Source organism: Branchiostoma belcheri, unplaced genomic scaffold, assembly GCF_001625305.1.
Source record: "Branchiostoma belcheri isolate BF01 breed outbred unplaced genomic scaffold, Haploidv18h27 scaffold349, whole genome shotgun sequence".
Classification (NCBI taxonomy): domain Eukaryota; kingdom Metazoa; phylum Chordata; class Leptocardii; order Amphioxiformes; family Branchiostomatidae; genus Branchiostoma; species Branchiostoma belcheri.
The window spans coordinates 79592-102979 of NW_017803964.1; the positions used below are offsets into that span (position 1 = coordinate 79592).

General features: G+C 35.6%; 1 pseudogene; it reads left to right on the top strand.

Moving 5' to 3' along the window:
* Positions 1–4746, top strand: part of LOC109475741 — a 50180-nt pseudogene extending 45434 nt beyond the window's left edge.
* The last annotated feature ends 18642 nt before the right edge of the window (positions 4747–23388 follow it).

A 23388-nucleotide genomic window follows, 5' to 3' on the forward strand; every position in this document is an offset into this window, starting at 1 on the left:
TTGATCTGTGAGGTCACACATTTTACCCGGGTTTACGAAGTACACACCTTTATTCTGTTCATCTGGTCTGTGACGTAAGAAATGTGTCCCGGTGGAATGCCGGCAACCGGAGGGGTACCTCCCGGTGTTCTCACGATGAGGTCACGGCGTCTTGTTGCTAGCGGGGCCCGGGTAGAATTTAACTCAGAATTAAATTCTTATCGGGGCCCCGACGGGCCAAAAAATATCCCGGTAGCCGCAGGGTGCCCCGCGGGGCCACGTCGGGGTCCCGCCCGAAAGTGGTAAAAAACAGCCCGGGAACTACCCGCCAGGGCCCCTTTTCCCAATTGGGACCTTAGCTTTAGTGGGGGTCCAAGGATATGTGCACCCACTTTTAGGAGCCTATTGTCCAAATTATCGAGTCCAGTGGCTGTCCTTACTTTTAGTTGGGTCAGCTGGTTTATAACAAATTCTTCCGTTACTGGAATAAAGCCAAATGTGCTGGTGAATTCTTTACATTGATATAACTACTTGTTGGTTAGGATTTTAAATTGCATACTGCAAAAGATAAAAAGAAGCGGTTATGCCCCGCATTTCAATGCTGGAGAAGGAAAGCTTGACATACCTACTGAAACAGTTCATACATGGCTTTGTACAGGTGTCAATTGAGTTAACCCAATCAAATCCCAATAGCCAATCAGCAAGAATAATAGAGGGAAGCTGTATGCCTATTGGTTGGTTGCTGTACATGCCATTTTGATGACTCATGCCCAAATATGGTTACACACTGCTGTAGTACATTTTCAATAAGACATCCAAAAAGTTCAAATAAAACCATTCTAAATGCATGTATCACAGAAATGGAAAAAAACGCCTGGGGTATTTCCCCACTCTACATTCATGCCACATTTCATGTTATTATATATATATATATATATATATATATATATATATATATATATATATATATATATATATATATATATATATATATATATATATATATATATAGGAACCGCTATAATGTAATCAAGTACAATACACTGATCAAGATGTAGCGGGGACATTGTATTGCATTGTCATTACAGATGTGGGATTCTCCTGTGAGGCTAACGACACCTTAGCCATTGCAACAAACCAACAGAGGTGTCCTTCAGAAGTGGGAACCTATCTGGTACCTGTCCTACTGGGACTGTACATGTTGATCACTAATGTTCTACTTCTTAATCTACTGATTGCTATGTTTGGGTGAGTTGTATGTATATAGGTAAGTTGTATAGGAGTAGCTTACACGTATATTTACCACACACACACACACTCCACTATGAGAGAGCGACCATTTAGTGACCCAGACTGCCATCAATGAGTATGAGCGAATTGCTAAATTGATAAAGAAGTGTATTTGATAATACAATATGGTTTGTTTGACTTGCTGTCTTTCTAATCGTACAGTAGAATTCTTTATCATATTTGTGTACATACCATGTATATATATATATATATATATATAGATAGATAGATAGATAGATAGATAGATAGATAGATAGATAGATAGATAGATAGATAGATATCAAGGGTATATCGGTGGCCGATGGGGTAACGTTGACCTTTCTAATTACATCCATCATTGACATCCATCAATAAACAAAGCAATGTTTGAAAATGCAACCATGAAGTCAACGAAAGGCATTTTGGCCAATACGGGGCTCTGACAGGAATTTCTTTGCGATTTTAGTAGTAGTCGTTTTTTTTTGTGCAAATTCAGCAAGTTTTTAGTTCTTTTAATGTTAAATCACACATGTTTTCTGATATTGATAACATGTTGTATAATTTATGTGTTTTGTCAAGAAAACATTCTTAATTTTATGCTAAATTCATAACGTTTTTTTCTCGAAATCCAAGATGGCGGACCGCATGATTATCTAACATGTAACCAAGCCATTTCTCTAAAATTTCAGGACTAATTTCCCTCAAAAAACACTACTTTCGACATAAAGCATCGACATGAACATATTTCTGTATACAGCACAAATCCCTGCAACTTTTTTATTTCCCATACACTAATTAATAAATATCTGCACTTTTTACTTTGTGAAAAATCCCAATAGATAGATAGAGCTGTCTATACAGAAAGACTCATAACTTTTACAAACTTCTGATGAACACGCTGGAAGAATCGCAAAGCGAATGGCCCATGCATTTTAACCCAGAAAAATGCTACATTATGCGTATATTAAACAAACGAACCCCACATATAACTGGCTATCTGTTCTGTGGTCAAGCTATGGCAGCAACAAAAACCCATTCGTATCTCGGTGTTACATTAACACGTAGCCTGAAGTGAGGCACGCATGTTAACATCACTGCTAAGAGAGAACAGACATTGGGAGCGATTAAGCGCAATCTGTGGCCATGCCCAACAAGGGAATCACTTGCATACACGTTGCTTGTAAGACCAAATCTAGAACATGCCATATATAAAGAGAGACAAAGATAAAGTGGAAAGGGTACTGAACCAAGCTGCAAGATTCTGCACGAACAACTAAGGAGGGCTAGTGTAACGGAAATGAAAAGAAACCTACAGTGGGGGTCTCTGGAAGACAAAGGAAGAATGTACAGACTATGCATGTTGTACAAAATGGCCAATAAACTGGTGGACGTACCAAACACTTAGTATCTGATACCAGCCCAGAAAAGAACAAGAAACAGTCATGCCTTCAAATTTAATATCAGAGTTATCAACCAAGAATTGATGTGTTCAAAAACTCGTATTTCCCAAGAACTATCGTAGACTGGAACTCGTTGCCACAGTGTAACAAGTCATTCGGTGTGACATAGCCAGCTGCCGCCGCGTGCTTGAGAAGCTGGTGTGTTACGCCAAGGGGCGGTTATACCGTCTATATAGATACAGACACAGAAATAAATAAAACCATCTCCTTCTGTCTAACCCTGTAACCAGTGCAAATCCGGTATTGAAAGACTGTTCTTAACAGGAAAAAAGCTAAAACATTTAACTTGAGAGATCCATTACAAATCCGTCCTTTCATGCAGTGTAATCTTTAAATTCTTGAATTCCAGCTACACCTTCCAGAAAGTGCAGGAAAACACTGACAAGGTTTGGAAGTTCCAGAGGTACAACTTAATGAAGGAGTACTTGAACCGGCCTCCCCTGCCGCCCCCATTCATCATCTTCTGCCATATCTTCGTGCTGGTCCGAGCTATCAAGGATCGGAGCTGCAAGAATATCACGGGTGAGGATTACGTTTATTTTCATTTTGTGATAACTTATCCTATTTAAACTGAGCAAAGCGCCTGTACATATAGAATATTAAGATGCACTTTACCCTATAGTATCTGGTGCACAAACGTTTAGACCGATATTTACCTTCGCCAAGAAAGTTATGTCTTCAGAGGCGTTGGTTTGTGTGTGTGTGTGTGTGTGTGTGTGTGTGTGTGTGTGTGTGTGTGTGTGTGTGTGTGTAAACACGATAACTTCTTCTTTTATGGATTGTATTGCTATTTGGTAAGTAGATAGGTCTTGATGAGACCTCGAAATAATTAGATTTTGGGTCCCCTGGCGGCTTAGTCAAGGATTGGTCAGACGAATGACGGCTGAGACTATCAATTTACCGGTTTCGACTTTCTATTCCAAAGTTTTTAGCAGAAATTACAAAAGTTGTACCGCACTGCCTTTTATACTCTTCTGCTCTTCACCAGCATCCCAAAGAAAAACGGGCCCCCCGGCGGCTTGTTACAGTACTGCAGCTGAACGTCGGGGTTTTATATTATATCATGTAGACATGCTAGGGTCACTTAAATGGTAGATGCTGGGGAAGAAGTGACTTCAGTTTGGCCCCCCTAGTGGCTTAACGCTTGCTCTGGAACTACAAGGGGGTTTGTTGAAAAATATTCAAAAGAGGATATCTCAAGAACCCGTTGACGGATCGTCATGATTTTAAGTTTCTAGGTAGCGTAATGCTTGGCATAATTATGTGACAATTATGTAAATATGGATGTAATTTGCATGATTTGTATGGAAATGTTATAAATCATCTGCATTCGATGATAGAACTATTGAAGCTTGTGACATATGTAATTGAGGACGAGAGAAACACAGCCAGATATTTATTATGTAAATGGTGACTTAATTTGCATAATTAAAAAGAAAATGTTATAATTCCATAATGGTAACTGCCTGGAATTTCATACTTTTCGAAAGTTAAGTGAAGGTGAACATCATTGAACATAACGTATTTAAATCAGGACCTCATGCTAATGCTAGAAATGCTAGAATGGCATTCTTTGTTAAGATAAGACTCTTTCGGTAGACAATATGATCAACTGATAAAATGCATGCAAAGGAGAATTAGAAGCCTACTAGCAAAATCAAGGGGAATGATTTATAATTCATTTTTTGTCAGTTATGAAGATTTTACTACGTCATTTGGTGAAGGTATCAGATCGTGGAACTTTAGTTTTAATGTACTTTTATCGTGGCCATCTTCTATATATCCTATATGTTACCCAACTTCATCCAATGTAATTCTGTACATTTTCTAATAGCAATTACGTCCTCTTCTGACAAAAATGTTTGTAAATTCCTTTAAAAATCTCTTAAAAATTGTCGATTTCTTGCTTCTAGAGAATAAGGTGACAGAAGAATTGATTTTGTGGGAAAAAGAAAACAGTGATGACTACCTGCAGAAAACTCGCCAGGAAAAAAGCCAGGAGACCAGCAAAATCGTGCGAGATACACAAGAAAAGTAAGAAAACTTTCAAATAATATTATAATTATGAAAGCTGTTTTGCTGCTTAGCGTTTTCCGACTTCACCTTTGATATTAAATTAGTTTTGAAATGTAATCTAAGGTTTGATACAATGTGATGGTCATAAGGCAATGTTGTTTAAAGCCTTTCTAGTTTTTTTTCTGCCTGATCTATTTTATAGCTCACTAGAATGTAATTAGAAGACGTCTTTAGTACGTATATTTGGCTTTGGGGCACTGAAGTCTTAATTTTTTGTAATTAATTATGTGTCAATGAATACATAATCAGCAGACACTTCTCCCATTGGAATGTAAAAGACGTGTATTCATTTAAAGGTCCAATCAGTTCTACTGCCAACTAGGGAATTGAACTCACCAGTTAAATAACATGTTCACAACATGGTTGGGAATGGTTTCAAAAGTGTCTTGTTGGGTGTTTGTTGCAGTCTGTACATTTTATTACCCTCTGCATTGTCAGTTGGCGCATATCTTCGTCATTGGTTTATTCAAACACACAATTCAAACACAATACTGTAAAAGCACATCAATACAATACACATGCAGCGCCATTACTTCGCAGCCATTAAGGCTGAATTGTGTGATTTAGAGCGTTTAACAATTATATAGCTAAATCCTGAACGTCACTCCGTGTGTTAAAACAGTGGATTGCATATATCATTTTAATATATAGACTAAGGACTGCCAGACTGTACATGGTTGTTGAAACTGTGGACAAGGTACGAGGTATGGTAGTGTTTTGTTTGTTGTCTAGTCGTCCTCCCACTGATGCTACCCCTAGGTTGGGGCAGCCAGTGCCGGTAGAGGGTAAAAGCTTGTTCGCAAACCGTCTGCATAGGGCTGTTCTACAATCTTCGAGTGTCTATAGCTGCAACATCTCCAGTGTTGACGTGTAGTTCGTGAACTCCTTGCCAAGGATGATTCTGGTGGCTCTTCTTTTGTATGTTTTCAATCTTCTTTCTCTGCCCTGTGGTCAAACCAAGATGCCGAAGAAGCGCGGCATATTCTAATACATTGTGAACGAAATTAAACAAGTATATGTAGTAAAAAGATATTCAACACGCGGGGTGAATTGGCGCAAACGGCAAAGCAAGTTTAGCATTTGGTTCCCCTTTTTGGTTATTTCCTTGACGTAAGCGTCCCACTAAATGTTACCCCAAGACATTGACAACAACTAGCTGCCTTCAGAATTTATTTCGCTAAATTTGCAGTCACCCACAATACTGCGAGACAATTCCATAGTCTTTCTGACAAAGACAATTATCTACAGTTGCCCCTATGACGTCACGGTAGACATATTTAGAAAGAAACTAAAATATTTTGCTCTGATAACAGGGTTGATGAGCTGAGCGAGCGACTGACCAGACTTGAGGGAAAGTTAGAGCGGATAATCCACTATTTAGAGCATCCACTATCTATCAGCTACGGAAGACCCAGGTGCGCCAATTATGTCCCATTCCCCTCTCATAAAAGCTTTTCAGAATCAAAAAGCGATGCAATTATGGCAGAACCTATCAAACTTTGTGTGCAAATCAGTGGTGTTGCTCGACAAATGGCGCGCATCGTTTGAAACTCTGCAACTGCTCTCCCAATTTTACAACTAATATCAGGCTCTACCTAATTTCTGCTACTAACAGTGATGCCAATGAGAATTATCCGTTTTACACTGCAGTCCAGTAAATTGCTCTAGTTAGAATAAATAGGAAAACACATAATCAAAATCATAAAATAGTGTAATACATTAGCCAATCTGGCCAGCCGAAAGATGATTAATCACTACTGCTCGAGATATCCCCCCCCCAAAAAAAACCCTGAATGGTGCCCAATTTAATATTTTAAGCTCATCATATCGGCAACGTTGTTAACACCAATCTGTAACCATTGCATCTCTCCCTTTCAGAGACTTGGAAAGATGAGAGCCAGAAGACTTGAGTTTCCTGTACGAAATCAAGAAATTTAACATTAATACCTTAATGACGCAAACATATTTCAATATTCATGTATAGTGCTTCATTAACACCTTAAAATTGTATCGTATTTGAGTTAGCTACTAAAGATGAGATCTGGTGTCTAAGGTGACAAAATAAGATCTGGTGCATCAGAGTTCATAGATCAAGAGTCATAGCTAACGACTATAAGATTTGGTAAATATCATACTTCATAGATTTGGTGTGTTAGTTGGCAAAGATTATATCTTGTGGATATCAGAGTTCATGTCTAAGATGACAAGGATTAGATCTTGCATCGTAAATATCAGAGTTTATAGATCTAGTGTCGAAGGAAAAATATATTAGATATGGTAAGTATGAGAGTTATCTTAGCTGACACTGATAAAATCAGATTACATAGATCTAGAGTAATAGCGTAGGAGTTCTTATCTGACAAAGATTAGATTTGGTAAATATCAGGGCTCATAGATCTGGTGTCTAAGCTGACAAAGATTAGATTTGGTAAATATCAGAGTTCATAGATCTGGTGTCTAAGCTGACAAAGATTAGATATGGTAAATATCAGAGTTCACAGATCTGTTGTCTAAGTTGACAAAGATTAGATATGGTAAATATCAGAGTTCACAGATCTGTTGTCTAAGTTGACACAGATTAGATTTGGTAAATATCAGAGTTCATAGATCTGGTGTCTAAGTTGACAAAGATTAGATTTGGTAAATATCAGAGTTCATAGATCTGGTGTCTAAGTTGACAAAGATCTGGTGCATTCATAGTTCATAGATCAAGTGTCATAGCTAATAAAGATAATACCTGGTAAATATCACACTTCATAGATCTAGATCGTAGCTAACAAAGACAAGATTACATATAGTAAATATTAGAGTTCATAGATCTGGTGTCTTAGTCCACAAGGATTAAATATAGCAAATATTAGAGTTCATAGATCTGGTGTCTTAGTCCAGAAGGATTACATATAGTAAATATTAGAGTTCATAGATCTGGTGTCTAAGATGACAAAGATTAGAGTTCATAGATATGGTGTCTTGGTCCACAGGGATTACATATAGTAAATATTAGAGTTCATAGATATGGTGTCTTGGTCCACAGGGATTACATATAGCAAATATTAGAGTTCATAGATCTGGTGTCTTAGTCCAGAAGGATTACATATAGTAAATATTAGAGTTCATAGATCTGGTGTCTTAGTCCAGAAGGATTACATATAGTAAATATTAGAGTTCATAGATCTGGTGTCTTAGTCCACAAAGGTTACATATAGTAAATATTAGAGTTCATAGATCTGGTGTCTAAGATGACAAAGATTAGAGTTCATAGATATGGTGTCTTAGTCCACAAGGATTACATATAGTAAACATTAGAGTTCATAGATATGGTGTCTTAGTCCACAAGGATTAGATATAGTAAATATTAGATTTGATAGATCTGGTGTCTTAGGCCACAAAGATTACATATAGTAAATATTAGAGTTCATAGATCTGGTGTCTTAGTCCAGAAGGATTACATATAGTAAATATCAGAGTTCATAGATCTGGTGTCTAAGTTGACAAAGATCTGGAACATTCATAGTTCATAGATCAAGAGTCATAGCTAACAAAGATAATACCTGGTAAATATCGCACTTCATAGATCTAGAATCGTAGCTAACAAAGACAAGATCTGGTAAATATCAAAGTTTATAGATCTGGTGTCTAAGATGACAAAGATTAGAGTTGATAGATCTGTTGTCTAAAATGACAAAGATCAGAGTTCATAGATCTGGTGTCTAAGATGACAAAGATTAGAGTTCATAGATCTGGTGTCTAAGATGACAAAGATCAGAGTTCATAGATCTGGTGTCTAAGATGACAAAGATTAGAGTTCATAGATCTGGTGTCTTAGTCCACAAAGATTAGAATTAAAATTAGATCTGGTGTCTTAGTACACAAGGATTACATACAGTAAATATTAGAGTTCATAGATCTGGTGTCGTAGCTCATATAGATTAGATCTGGTAAATATCACACTTTATAGATCTGGAGTCTTAGCTAACAAAAATTAGATCTGATAAATATCAGGGCTCATAGATCTGGTGTCTAAGCTGACAAAGATTAGATTTGGTAAATATCAGAGTTCATAGATCTTATGTCTTAGCTGACAAAGATTAGATATGGTAAATATCAGAGTTCATAGATCTTATGTCTTAGCTGACAAAGATTAGATATGGTAAATATCAGAGTTCTTAGATCGTGTGTCAGACAAAGATTAGATCTAATAAATGTCAGAGTTTATAGAGCTGATGTTGTAGCCGGTAATGATTGGATATGGTGCCTTAGCTGAACATTAGATCCGGCAATACAATACAGTTTAGACTTATACAGCTATAGAAACATTCCGGTATATCGCAGCATTTAAAAATTTGTCTGGGTCGATAAATTTGGTTTAAAATGTAAATCTTAACTTTTTTACATAAGTTCTGCGTTATAAATTATAATACTATCTCTACAAAAATATGCAAAATATCAATTTTCATGCAAAATCTTCTGTTATATTTGGGCTTTGCTTCCAATAATTAAAATGCAGCGTTCACTTAAAATTATGCTTATACATTGCACCATTGCATATATATATATATATATATATCAAGTATCATTCTGCGATAGTGCCTCAGTTTACCAGCTTGGATCTTTGAAAAACGATTTCGACTAGTCACGAGTTTTTTTAGTAAATCATACAAATCATACAAATAGCACATATTGGTAAAAGGGTAGCCTCCTTAACAGTCTTGTTGGGCGTCGGCGTTATTTTTTTCTGTGAGCGACGTGAGTAATATGCGGCCGCGAGGGACGATATGCTGCCGAGGGAGTTTTTGCCGCGGAGAGAAAGATACGAGTGCGAATCCTTCCTCGGCAAAAATCTCGGCAGCAAATCGTCCCTCGAGGCCGCATATTACTCACGTCGCTCACAGAAAAAAATAACGCCGACGCCCAACAAGACTGCGAAGGAGGCTAGTAAAAGGGTATGACTGACAGATAATTTCATATACACACTTCACAATTTTACAGTCTAAGGAACTTTAATGTCCACATCCGGTGCCTTAGCTGACAAGGGTGAAATAACAATTTCAGAGTTCATTACCTGATATCTTTGCTAACAAAGGTTTGACAGCAAATAATAGAGATCATATACCTGGTGTCTTAGCTAACAAAGGTTAGATAGAACATACCATAGTCCATAGCTCTGGTGTCTGATAAAGCTTAGATCAGGCTAATCTCAGAGTTCGTAGATTTGGTGTATTAGTTGACAAAGGTTAGATCAGGCTAATCTCAGAGTTCGTAGATCTGGTGTTACGTATTAGTTGACAAAGGTTAGATCAGGCTAATCTCAAAGTTCGTAGATCTGGTGTATTAGTTGACAAAGGTTAGATCAGGCTAATCTCAAAGTTCGTAGATCTGGTGTATTAGTTGACAAAGGTTAGATCAGGCTAATCTCAGAGTTCATAGATCTGGTATCTGACAAAGATTAGACCAGGCTAATCTCAGAATTTATAGATCTAGTGTATTAGCTAACAAAGATAGGATCAGGCTAATCTCAGAGTTCATAGATCTGGTGTCGTAGCAGACAAACATACTAATGCTGTCTATCGCAGCTAACACATAAGTTTACGTGTTACTACTCTACACTGTAGAAACATTCTGGTATCTCTCTGCATCACTCAGTTTTATGTCCGTTTATAAGACGGCGTCCAAAGCAAATTAAAACAATATAATGTTTGTGTATGATTTCAACATTATAACTAATGGGACTTTCTGTAATGGAATTTTATTATGCGTTCTTAACTGCTCTTTCATGTAATTGGGGCTAAGGTTTCATTCTGAATAAAAATACAGCTTTCAGCTCAGAAAATGTCTGGATTGTTGTTTATTTAGTTGTTATGTCTTCATTCCAGTCATTGGATTACTCAACAGTTTACAATCATTCTAGTATGCTCAGATTATACATGATTAAACACATTGCTATGTCGTGAAACAACGACAAGAATCCAGAGATTGGAAATCTTTCAAAGTAAAGTCATTTGAAAGTGACTGGGGAAATATCGACATTTCTTGCTTATAAACCTTCCCTTTCCTAGATTTCGCTAGTGTCCCTGACAAAAGGTTGTGAATGTTACCCGAAACGTCTGACCGTTTCCAAAATCATATTCAGTTAGTTAAGGAAGTATTTTTGCGTATGCAAAATACTTACTAAGTTCATCATTTACACAATTAAAATCTTCCGATGTTGTTTTTGTTCTCAACTGTTTGTAATAAATAAGTTTGACTTGTCCTATCATGCAGCATATTTATAGATTTCGCTCATTGCTTATGGAAATTAGGTCCTTATTTGTCATCTATTATGCATTGCATAAGCTATTTACACACAACCAATCACGACGATCCGACAACCAGTTCGTGAGTTATCGTTCTTCAAACATTTCTAATGCAGTTCCAAAACAAGATGCGAAGGGGGAGGGGTAAACTCGTGTCAGCTCTAGCATGCAAAATTTACTAACAATAAAAACGATGAATGATGATGGAAATCACCATATCTGGTGCATAGTCACACTTCAGAGTATGTGCGTATCTGTGAATGCGAATAATTGCACGTGTTGAGTATGATAACATTCGCAATGATTTCAATAAAAACAGGTCAATAACCGCAGATTTCTAACACACCCTCTCCGCGTTGATAGAATTGAAATAAAATTCGATACCCCAACAGTACCATAATAAATGAGGAGAAATTTAGTATAACAGTACCATAATAAATGCGGAGAAATTTAAGATAACATACCATAATAAATAAGGAGAAATTTAGGATAACAGTACCATAATAAATGAGAAATATAAGATAACAGTACCATAATAAATGAGAAATATAGGATAACAGTACCATAATAAATGAGGAGAAATTTAGGATAACAGTACCATAATAAATGCGGAGAAATTTAAGATAACAGTACCATAATAAATGCGGAGAAATTTAAGATAACATACCATAATAAATAAGGAGAAATTTAGGATAACAGTACCATAATAAATTAAGAGAAATTTAAGATAACAGTACCATAATAAATGAGGAGAAATTTAAGATAACAGTACCATAATAAATGCGGAGAAATTTAAGATAACAGTACCATAATAAATGCGGAGAAATTTAAGATAACATACCATAATAAATAAGGAGAAATTTAGGATAACAGTACCATAATAAATTAAGAGAAATTTAAGATAACAGTACCATAATAAATGAGGAGAAATTTAAGATAACATACCATAATAAATGCGGAGAAATTTAGTATAACAGTACCATAATAAATGCGGAGAAATTTAGTACAACAGTACCATAATAAATGAGGACAAATTTAGTATAAAAGTACCATAATAAATGCGGAGAAATTTAGTATAACAGTACCATAATAAATGAGGAGAAATTTAAGATAACAGTACCATAATAAATGCGGAGAAATTTAGTATAACAGTACCATAATAAATGCGGAGAAATTTAGTACAACAGTACCAGAATAAATGAGGACAAATTTAGTATAAAAGTACCATAATAAATGCGGAGAAATTTAAGAAAACAGTACCATAATAAATGAGGAGAAATTTAAGATAACAGTACCATAATAAATTAATAAGAAATATAGGATAACAGTACCATAATAAATGAGAAATATAAGATAACAGTACCATAATAAAGGAGAAATATAGGATAACAGTACCATAATAAATGAGAAATATAGGATAACAGTACCATAATAAATGAGAAATATAAGATAACAGTACCATAATAAATGAGAAATATAAGATAACAGTACCATAATAAATGAGAAATATAAGATAACAGTACCATAATAAATGAGAAATATAGGATAACAGTACCATAATAAATCAGGACAAATTTAAGATAACAGTACCATAATAAATGAGGAGAAATTTAGGATAACAGTACCAGAATAAATGAGGAGAAATTTAAGATAACAGTACCAGAATAAATGAGGAGAAATTTAAGATAACAGTACCATAATAAATGAGGAGAAATTTAGTATAAAAGTACCATAATAAATGTGAAATATAGGATAACAGTAATATAATAAATGAGGAGAAATTTGGGATAACAGAACCATAATAAATGAGAAATTTAGGATAACAGTACCAGAATAAATGAGGAGAAATTTAGGATAACAGTACCATAATAAATGAGGAGAAATTTAAGATAACATACCATAATAAATGAGGAGAAATTTAGGATAACAGTACCATAATAAATGCGGAGAAATGTAAGATAACAGAACCATAATAAATGAGAAATACAGGATAACAGTACCATAATATATGAGGAGAAATTTAAGATAACATTACCATAATAAATGAGGAGAAATTTAAGATGACAGTACCATAATAAATGAGAAATATAAGATAACAGTACCATAATAAATGAGAAATATAAGATAACAGTAATATATTAAATGAGAAGAAATTTAGGATAACAGTACCATAATAAATGCGGAGAAATTTAAGATAACATTACCATAATAAATGAGGAGAAATTTAAGATAACAGTTCCATAATAAATGAGAAGAAATTTAAGATGACAGTACCATAATAAATGAGAAATATAGGATAACAGTACCATAATAAATGAGGAGAAATTTAGGATAACAGTACCATGATAAATAAGGAGAAATTTAGGATAACAGTACCAGAATAAATGAGGAGAAATTTTAGATAACAGTACCATAATAAATGAGGAGAAATTTAGGATAACCGTACCACAATTAATGAGGAGAAATTTAAGATTTCGTACCATATTTCCGCACGTGTCTTTGATTCATCAATTGCCTGGCAGAGACTTTCCGAAACTGACACGTCTCTGGTATTTCTCTGTATTGTAGAAATGACCTCGGTCATTTTATGTACGATAGGCCCAAGCTCGATGGGCTACTCTTTCTCAGTCAATGAAAAAATTTTGTGCAGAAAATTGATACTCTTTGTTTTACCTTGCTGTTGGGTCAAACCTACGTATGCCAAAATTTCTTTACCTCGTTTACTCCCCCTTGCTTCAGCAAGGAGATATGCACAATCCGGAATCTTGAAACTTGCCAAACTGGCTTCTTGATATCGCCTCAGATGTCAGCACACTGTCATATTATTGAGTTTTATGAAAACTCGGTTTCTCCATACATGCTAGATTTTACCTATTAAATCTGCATTTAACATTGTATTTCTCCAAAAAGGTTTTCAATAAGTGATTGGTCATTTCAGCGGTGATGCCATGGCTTCTTCGCAAAAAAAAACAGACCTTCGTTCATAATTACATAGACCACTGCTAATTTCTAGTTCCTGTTCGCTTATTTCGTTTATTTTAAACAAGACGATCATGACGACTCAGTTTCCCCCATTTATAGAAAATATTTCTATCTGATTTTCTTTTGGGGTCCGCGCGACCCCAGCCGACTTTCGATCGTAATGGATACACTGCGTTCTTATACAATTTACTTTATTTCCGTTTTTATATGTTTTTATAGGTACTTATCATATGGCAACCAAATTTTTAGAGAATGGTGTACTAATAGAATTAAATTCTAACAACTTAGGTGTAATTATGACGTCATCAGACGTCAGAGCTAATAATATGGTCTGCCATCGTGGATTTTGACCAATGACGTCATCAAATTAGCATATATTATGACTATTAAATAACTTACCTTATCTTTAATTATGTTAGATGTTATGAATGTCAGAAAGGTGTTATTTAATATAAAACCCAGAAAATTTTTATGTTTAAACCAAAGTTACTGATTAAAAAAAAATCTGCCTGCCAGTAGCCCATTGCCATGGCAACACAAAAAATCATTAACTTATTTAACTAACATGAATTTTTCTTCAGATACATTTTAGGAAAGCTCACCAAATTTGATGGTTTTAGCTCAAGTCTATCAGGCGCTATTTGAGATTAAAGTTGGCGCGGGCCTCAAAAGACCACTCGGTCTGAATAGGGTTTAAAAATCGGGTATTTTTTTTTCTTTTTGTCTTTTCTTCACCAAAAAATAGGAAAAGGTCAAAATGTATGATTTTTGTACGTAATGTGGACTCAGAGATTCACACATCAATTTACAAAACAATTGAGCTGGTAGCATGTTGACTATTTCTAAAAATTAGCAAAAACTGTTTTGGGGTCCGCGCGGACTGTTGTCACCTGGAAAAGGTATTTAAACGTCTGTATACATGTATATTACCTACATATGCCGGGTGCTGCCAATCCTCCATTAGCAGAAATGGTCATCTTAGAGTCCTCGTCACAAACATGTAGCATCACCTCTGCCAAGTACATGGTATCAGCTTTGAGCAGAACGGTTGATTTAGGCTTTCAGAACCCATTTGCCTCCCTTGTTGACATCCTTGATGTCCCCGTTCAAGGTTCAAGGATTTTAAAATCAGCTAACAAGTCCTTCATCAGTATTTTCACTGGGCAATGTGTAGGACCCTATCATTTATATCAAATCAGGCTTGAATCACAAAGTTTTAACCGTTTCCAATTGACTCCCAATGCTTTATGCTACGCCACAAATTTTAAATTATCGTTCATTTTGAAAGAGATTTTCAGCATCTAGGCTCCTGAACACAACAAAAATTGTGCCCATTATAAAGAGCGAAAGCATAATTTTTTTGTCAAGTGGAACAACTTGTTGCACACCTGGCCCATTACCTTTCCATTGCCTCAGGCCACTTGTGAACGCCATATATGAACGCTCAGTTAAACGAAATCTGACTAGATTTGTATTCTAGCTGAGTTGGGCTGAGTTTATTTGGATCCACAATTAGATCATGAACCATCCACAGATGATTTTCAACAAAAGAGTGACAATTTTGACAGATCACACGGTGCACCAAAACTGCAATGTGTTGATGTAAGGGTAAACAGCTGAGACTGGTCCAATAGATTTGTCCGTTTGTTTGGTTACTTGTGTGTGTTCATTCATGCTCAAATTGGTCTGTTGACCTCTTGTCACTGAGATCTTAAAGAAGAGGGTAAGATTCAGACAAGCAACAAAGAAACACGTTACATGTCATTGATTACATTACAGTCCAAATAGAGTTCCACAACTTCGCCAGGTGATCTTTACCTTTACTACTGACCATATATAAATATTTCTCATTAATTGTATAAATTAAGGGCCTCGTTCGCCTACCTGCAAACCAGACCTAACCAACAAGGAACTTAAAATAAATGGGGTCACATTGCTGTATTTACTTATGTCAGGATATAAGAATATAACATTCAAGAGCCAATGGACAAGTGACCAGTTACTTGTCTTAAATATCACGAAACCTATTTTACAGTAGGAAGAGCACTGCAGCGTTGTACAGAGTGATATATTTGTTTTAATTTATGGAAATCTTTATATGATGTGTAGTCTTAGCAATATCATTTTATATTAAATTGACCAGGCCAGACATGTTTCTCAGCTCTACGCTTCATTTTATTGAGTATATAAAAGAAACACAGGTATTATGTAAATATAGTCTCAGAAGTCAATACAGAGTTCCCACATAAAACATGTTTAGATTTGTATTATATATAACACCCAAAAAATTATGTGAATCTAGAAACTTTAATGCCGATGGATGTTTTACTGCTGTAGAATTGTAATATGTTGGCTTGTGCATTTTAATTTTAAAACTAAAAACTGTCATACCCAGCATTCACCAGGATATGCTATGCAGTGTCTTATATAAGTTATATCCGTACAGGCTATAGTAAATTATTGTAAATTATAAAACGCTCAACCTTACAATAAATGTGTACTGGAACCTAATGCATTGATTAACATATGGCTGGTTATTATGCGACATTTTTAGAATAACTCACTAATTATAATGTCAGGTTTGACAACCGTCGTAACCTTTGTCAGCTAAGACACCAAATCTGTGAACTGTAAGACACCGGATCTAAGAACTCGGATCATTCTCTCCTAAGAATGTTTGATAATTTCTACAATTGTAGAATTGTAACCTGCTCCAATATGAGCTGTAATACCCATGTTATATATAGTGATTTACTGTATGTATCTATACTATTTAAAATCATTGTAAAATGTTAAAGCTTGTAATATAAAACGCTTAATCACCTTAACACATAATGTATATAAGTTGATGTATTACGCAAGACATGATCGATTATGATGATACAACTTTGATTTCACCAAATCCATCATTGGCTACCTTCTATTCTACTCTTTGGCAGCAAAGACAATTACAGGCGAAGAAAACAACTTAAAATTTACAGTATCTACCTGCCAGATCTAATCTTTCACAAGCCAAAAAGACCACTGTGCAGGAGTTTCAGAAGATACCTGAAAAACAAAAAGCTACTTGTTAGTGATATTCTTTCATTAGCAATAGATTAAAGCATTAGCACAGGATTACAAGTTGAACCTTGATTTTCTGTGTATCTGGGAAACAAACGTAATATCAATTCGAACATTACTTTCTAATATATCTTGTTTAAAATACAAATACTTCAAACGTTTGAAAAGCAACCACTAACAAAGTTTGCTAGAAGAAATTAGGAACGATCTACACACTTCCGAAGCTTGTCCTCCTGTGCCTTCGCTGTGGCGTTCATGAGCCACCAGTTGCAGGTGTTTCAGAAGATACCTGAAAAACAAAAAGCTACCTCTTACTGATTTTCTTTCATTAGTAATAGATTAAAGCATTAGCACAGGATTACAAGTTGAAGCTTGATTTTCTGTGTATCTGGGAAACAAACGTAATATCAATTCGAACATTACTTTCTAATATATCTTGTTTAAAATACAAATACTTCAAACGTTTGAAAAGCAACCACTAACAAAGTTTGCTAGAAGAAATTAGGAATGATCTACACACTTCCGAAGCTTGTCCTCCTGTGCCATCGCTGTGCCCTTTATTGAAGTAGGAACCTACAAAGAAGGATGTTTTATGTATACATGAAAGGGTATGGTACTGTTAATAAGGATTAACCCTTCCTCCCCATTTCTGTAAAAACCCTTTGTATTCCTTTACAATTTGAACTTCCAAACATTCAGGTCTTTCATCCTGCCTCTCAGGTCGCACTGGGCAAAATGTTTGGTTCCAAAAAAAATACAATGTAAGGTTCCCAAAATGTTAGCCAATCCTTCTAGGAAACAGAAATAATGACCAATTCAGTTCTGACAGGTGACCTTCAACGAAAACACGACGCCCTTAGGTCAGCAGCTGTATATGTCAATAGCTGATATCTGTGCTAGTGACTAGGTGAAAAAAATAGCAGAATGACTATTTACGTAGTTCCGTGACGAGTTGACCAATAGCCTTAAAGTTGTCCTCGTGGAATTTGAAGCGAGTTGGATTGGTTCCAACTATCATTCCCAGCCATCCGTCAGGTTCGCAATCCTTCTCCATTGTCAGCGGAATGATATGTTTTCCCATGATCTCGGCGTATTCGCACTCTTTCAATACAAGATGTTAAAAAAGGAACAGTTATCTGAGGAATTACTTGCAGATGACGATTAGATAAGATACTAGAGTTCTATGATCTCATACATTCTCCAAATAATGTTAAACTTTAGGACTGCCGACTTATAATGCAAATAAAATTCTCGTTTCCATAAAGTATATGGGTTGGTCTTATTCTCCACCCAATGAAAGTGTTATCTTAAGAAAGAGGGTCATTATAACATTACATCATAAATAATGCAAATGATGAGCTGGGTTAAATAACCTGTTCTTGAGTTATCCTTCTTCAAAGATTTTGAAACAAACACCCCTACGCTTCAATCGCATCGAAGATGATATTATAATATATAGTTAAACATAACTGTTATGACATTCTTGTTGAATGTTAGCGTGGAAATAAATGTACATATAACAACCACTTTACAATACGGGGAATGTCACATTTTATCATCATCTTGGCGTATTTATTTGGGGTTATTGATATCAATAAAAATATCACACAAAATGAAACATTACGTGAACTAGAAAGGTCAACATTTGAGTCGGAGCAAATGTAGAAAATTTCTCTCTACCTCCCCCCCTAAAGAAAAATAGAAGATTATAAAGAAATCATATTGCAATTATACAAGGACAGGCACTTTGAATGCAGACAGCTTTATTTACAAAAATGGCACTTGACAATTATCTCCCAATTTTATTTACAAAGATACAAGGACAAGCACTTTAAATCTCGACAGCTTTACTTTACACTTGTTGCAATGTAACAAGTTATATGTTGCAGGTATCTAAATACTACTAATGACCAGATTATCACTACTACATGTACTAACGGCGCGGTACCTAAATTTCACGGTCTGAGAAAAATGGACATGTTCAAGAAACTATATATTCACGGTGGTGACAGGTGCAGGAAAAAGAAAGTCCAGGATTTTTTTTGTTAAAGTAACTGTAATGATAAGTTCACGGTACAGATGTGACAGTGAAAACTGTGAACATAAAGGTACAGTGAAAAAAATTACGGTGTATGTTTGCTTTGTTTCCAGCTGTTTTGTATGATTATCGTAAACTTAGTTTGGAAATAAACAAAACCCGATGCGCGCAAAAATGTCATCCATATTTAATCAAATCAACATGACCTTATTTACAATCACGTAAACTATATATGAAACCATACATTGAATAAGCTATAAATATACTATGATTATCATAGCCTTTGCTTTTTAAATCATGCCGGAAAGAAGGGGTGAAAGAAAGGAAAGCAATAGAATTTCTGTACTAGCTATAATAGTCCTCATCGTCATCATTCAATGTGGTCTTTCTCTTGCTGCTAGTGACTGGTAAGACCTCTGTAGATTCTTCACCCTGGCACAGTGCCGCACCAAAAATAGACATATCCCCCCTCCCGCACAAATGGATTGTTCCTAAAGCGACCCTGTCCAACATGTGGATTGTTCCAATAGTCTATACCCCCGTGCAGCAATGGAATCTTCTTTAAAAAAGCCTTCTACCGTTGGAACATGTAGAATCCCGAAGATCCCAAAAGGTATTTTTTTGCCTGAAAATGGCCAAAAAAATAAAAATAAAACAATTTTTATTTTTCAAAAAAGAAAAAAACGAATGGGGACATTTGGCTACTCTACCTTCACGCCAACTTTCATGTCATTTGGCCCCAAAATGAAGAAATTGGATCCATTTAACGAAATGGCAGGAGAAGAAGAAGAAACAAGTGCTTTTAGAAAAAGCTGTCGATTGACGCCGTTGTATTTTTGCACAACAAAATCGTATGCAAAAATTATGTTTTTTTATGAAGTGATGATAAAGTCTTTGATTGAAATCTAGCTATGCTATACTACATACACATGTACATTGGGATTGTCACTATTGGCATGTAGATAGTTTAGGAAAAGATAACCAGAATTGATTCTCATTAGGAGCTAGTTCACGTCATTTTTAAGTGAGGAAATTAGATTCTTAATTATCAAATCTGAAATACAAAGATTTCTTATATGATGTCAGGAGCAATTGATTTCAATTGTGCATGTTTTTTATGTTGACAGCTTGTCAATGGCCATACTACATGTAATATATTACCCATAGCGAGAATGTTAATCTCCAAGAATGCAATATCAGGCAACACTTGCCCATATAATGGAAAGAACAGTAATAACAACTAGTTTTTTTTATGTTAAAATAATAAGTAGTAACGTTGACAACTAGTTTTGGAATGTTAAAAAGCAAAACAGCGGATGTTAAAAAGAGAAAATTAAAAAAAGACATATGTCGAGACTTGAATAATTAGTTTTTGAGTGTTAAAAGCAAAACAGCGTCTGTTAAAAAGAAAATTAAAAAAAAAAGTTCCGCAGCGGGGATCGAACTCACTGCCTGTAGACACCGCCATTACCAATATATTGGTAATGGCGTATTACCAATATATAATTATATTTGAAATGTATATTTGTGTCAAACATAGAGCTATGTTGACATTTTATCACATAGTAGCCCAGTTTTTAGTGCTTCATGCATAAGAGACGAGGAAGTGGAGACACAATAACAGGAATCGGTCAACAGAAATAGCCCGGATGTAGGACGAACGAACGTACGAACGACCAGGGAGCATGTAGGAAACCCAGCTTAATTTCGATTGACGCGCGCAGGCGCGTCAATCGAAAAAAAAGAAGAAGAGAAAGAAAAAGAAGAAGAAGAGGAAAAACAATATGACTTGATCACATAGTGGTGAGCCATAAAAACAATATTTCAGTCAATACTATAGTATGGAGTGAAATAATTATATGCAAGTGAAAAGGAAACAGGTTACGGGCCTACTCATGGTATAGCAAATATATCGAACAGGCTTGGAAATAAACCAATATTAACCCCTAAAAATAAAAAAGTAGACAGATGTTTTTCTGTCTCAGAAGTATGCATTTCTTAGGATTATTATCACAATTTCCTACATCATGAACGTTTAGATACTGAAATACCAATCTACAGTACATATCAGCACAATAAGTACACAACATTTCTCGGTTATTGTCAATAATAAGAAAAAACTTCTGCTACCTACCTAATCTGCAGTAGTAGCTTTCCTTGTACTTGGTGGACATACAAATGAGCACAACTTTTGCACCCTCTACTGCCTTCGTCATGTTGCCAAAAGTAAATGGCTGCTGCTGAGGCGGGCCATCCATCCAAACCGTGTATTTCAGTTTGGACTCCAGTTTGATTTTGATCTTTAATGGCAATGGGGTGCAAACTGAACTGCCATGTCATAGTATGTACTAGTAACATGCTGTAATTAACATTGTCATATCATAATGTATCATATTAGTTATATCATAGTGATAATTTTCCTTGTCGAGTCAGATTTGTGAAAGCTTCGGAATACACTTAAATGTTCTGCAAAATAACTTGATTAGTTACATTATCATCTTTTGTTCAAAACAAGTGTTCACTTTGGTTAACACCTTGTAAACCCATTATTGTCTGCATCAAGATATAAAAGATAGATTCATTACCTGCCCCACAATTTTCCGATCGCCCCATTGATAGCTGAGCATCACTTTATGGTCTGAAATTTGAAAAGTTGAATACGTATGGTCAGGTATGATGGTAACCTTGACTAAAGTACATGATTTTCAACATGATACTAGAGGGTAAGTACTCCTAAGTATGTTTCATTGCCAAATTGATAAACGCTGCTGAATAGATCATGATCAAAAGTTTGTTCGTACCCGGGGATGGTGCATCCCGCAGTTTCCAAAGAATCCCAATAGCGGCGGCTTCTAAATAAGGATCCCCTTTTTGCTCAAACCTCAGCTGCGAGATATCCTCGAGATGAAGAGACTCCTTCCTGCAGGTTTTGTCGAAGAAGCAATGGTAGATTGCACTAACAGCGGCTGCGATAACGCCTTTCTTAAACTCCCGCAGCTCCTCGATGACATTCTCTATCTTCTTCCTGTCTTCGTCTTCTTCGTCTTGATGGAAGGCGAGTTGGCAGACGGCCCGGATAGCATGAAACTTCTCGTCTTCATCCCCTCCTTTCATCAGTTTAGACAAGGGCTCGAGGACACCTTCTTTCACTAGTATTTTCTGTGATTGTGAACACCAGACAGAATGGTAAAGCTAGACACCCTTTCAAATATTCTTCCAACATCTTTATGATATAAAATCAGCATAATGAACTCCATATCTACAGTATACGAGGCAGGACGGAATTCTGGAATATCGTATACATGTCTAGCGGTACAAATATAAATGCGACTGGAAAACGTTGGATTCCGCAACAAACGCGTCAGGCTTCTCCTGTTATTTTAATTTGTTTAGGAATATATCAATATTTAGTCAAGGTAGCGCTTTAACCCTATCTAGACCGGGCTTTTTTGGGCTTGGTGGGACGGGGGGCTCATTTTACCCCCCCCCCTCAGAACTCGCGAACGGTATGTCGTACGACCACCAATTTTTCAGAAGATGGTGTACTAGTAAAAAATTATCATTTCTACTAGTATAATTTTATGTCGTTATGACGTAATATGACGTCATTATGACGTCTTTAATGTGATTTTATTGGCCGTATACAACATAAATACCAAAAGTGTTCATGACAGAATATTAGGGTGTACTTAGTCTTATGTTGCTCATAGAAACACCGGTGACGTCAAAAAATGACGTCATGCATATTTAAGCTATCCGTCATCTTGGATCATCAATCTTGAATTTTGAAAAATATTTTTTGGGGGGGATAAAGCCTAAAATGCATTTTAAACATACTAAAGACCTTCACATAAACCTTTTTGGAAAAAAAGAAATGGAAGTATTTTTATGAATTTTTGAGGAAAATAACCTGTATACACCTGTTCTAAATATGTGGTCCGCCATCTTGGATTTTGGCCAATGACGTCATCAAATTAGCATAAATCATGCATATTTAGTGATAAAATTTACATAAAATTATATGGGATGCTATTAATAGTAGAGACTATGTGTAACTTGACATAAAACCTGATATAATATAAAATTCTATTGTTGAAACAAAAATTACTAAATTTAGCAAAAAATGCCTGTCGGAAATCCGTTGCCATGGCAACACAAAAAATTATTATCTTATTCTAATGATAGAGAATTGTTGCCAACAATATTCTAGGAAAAGTCACCAAGTTTG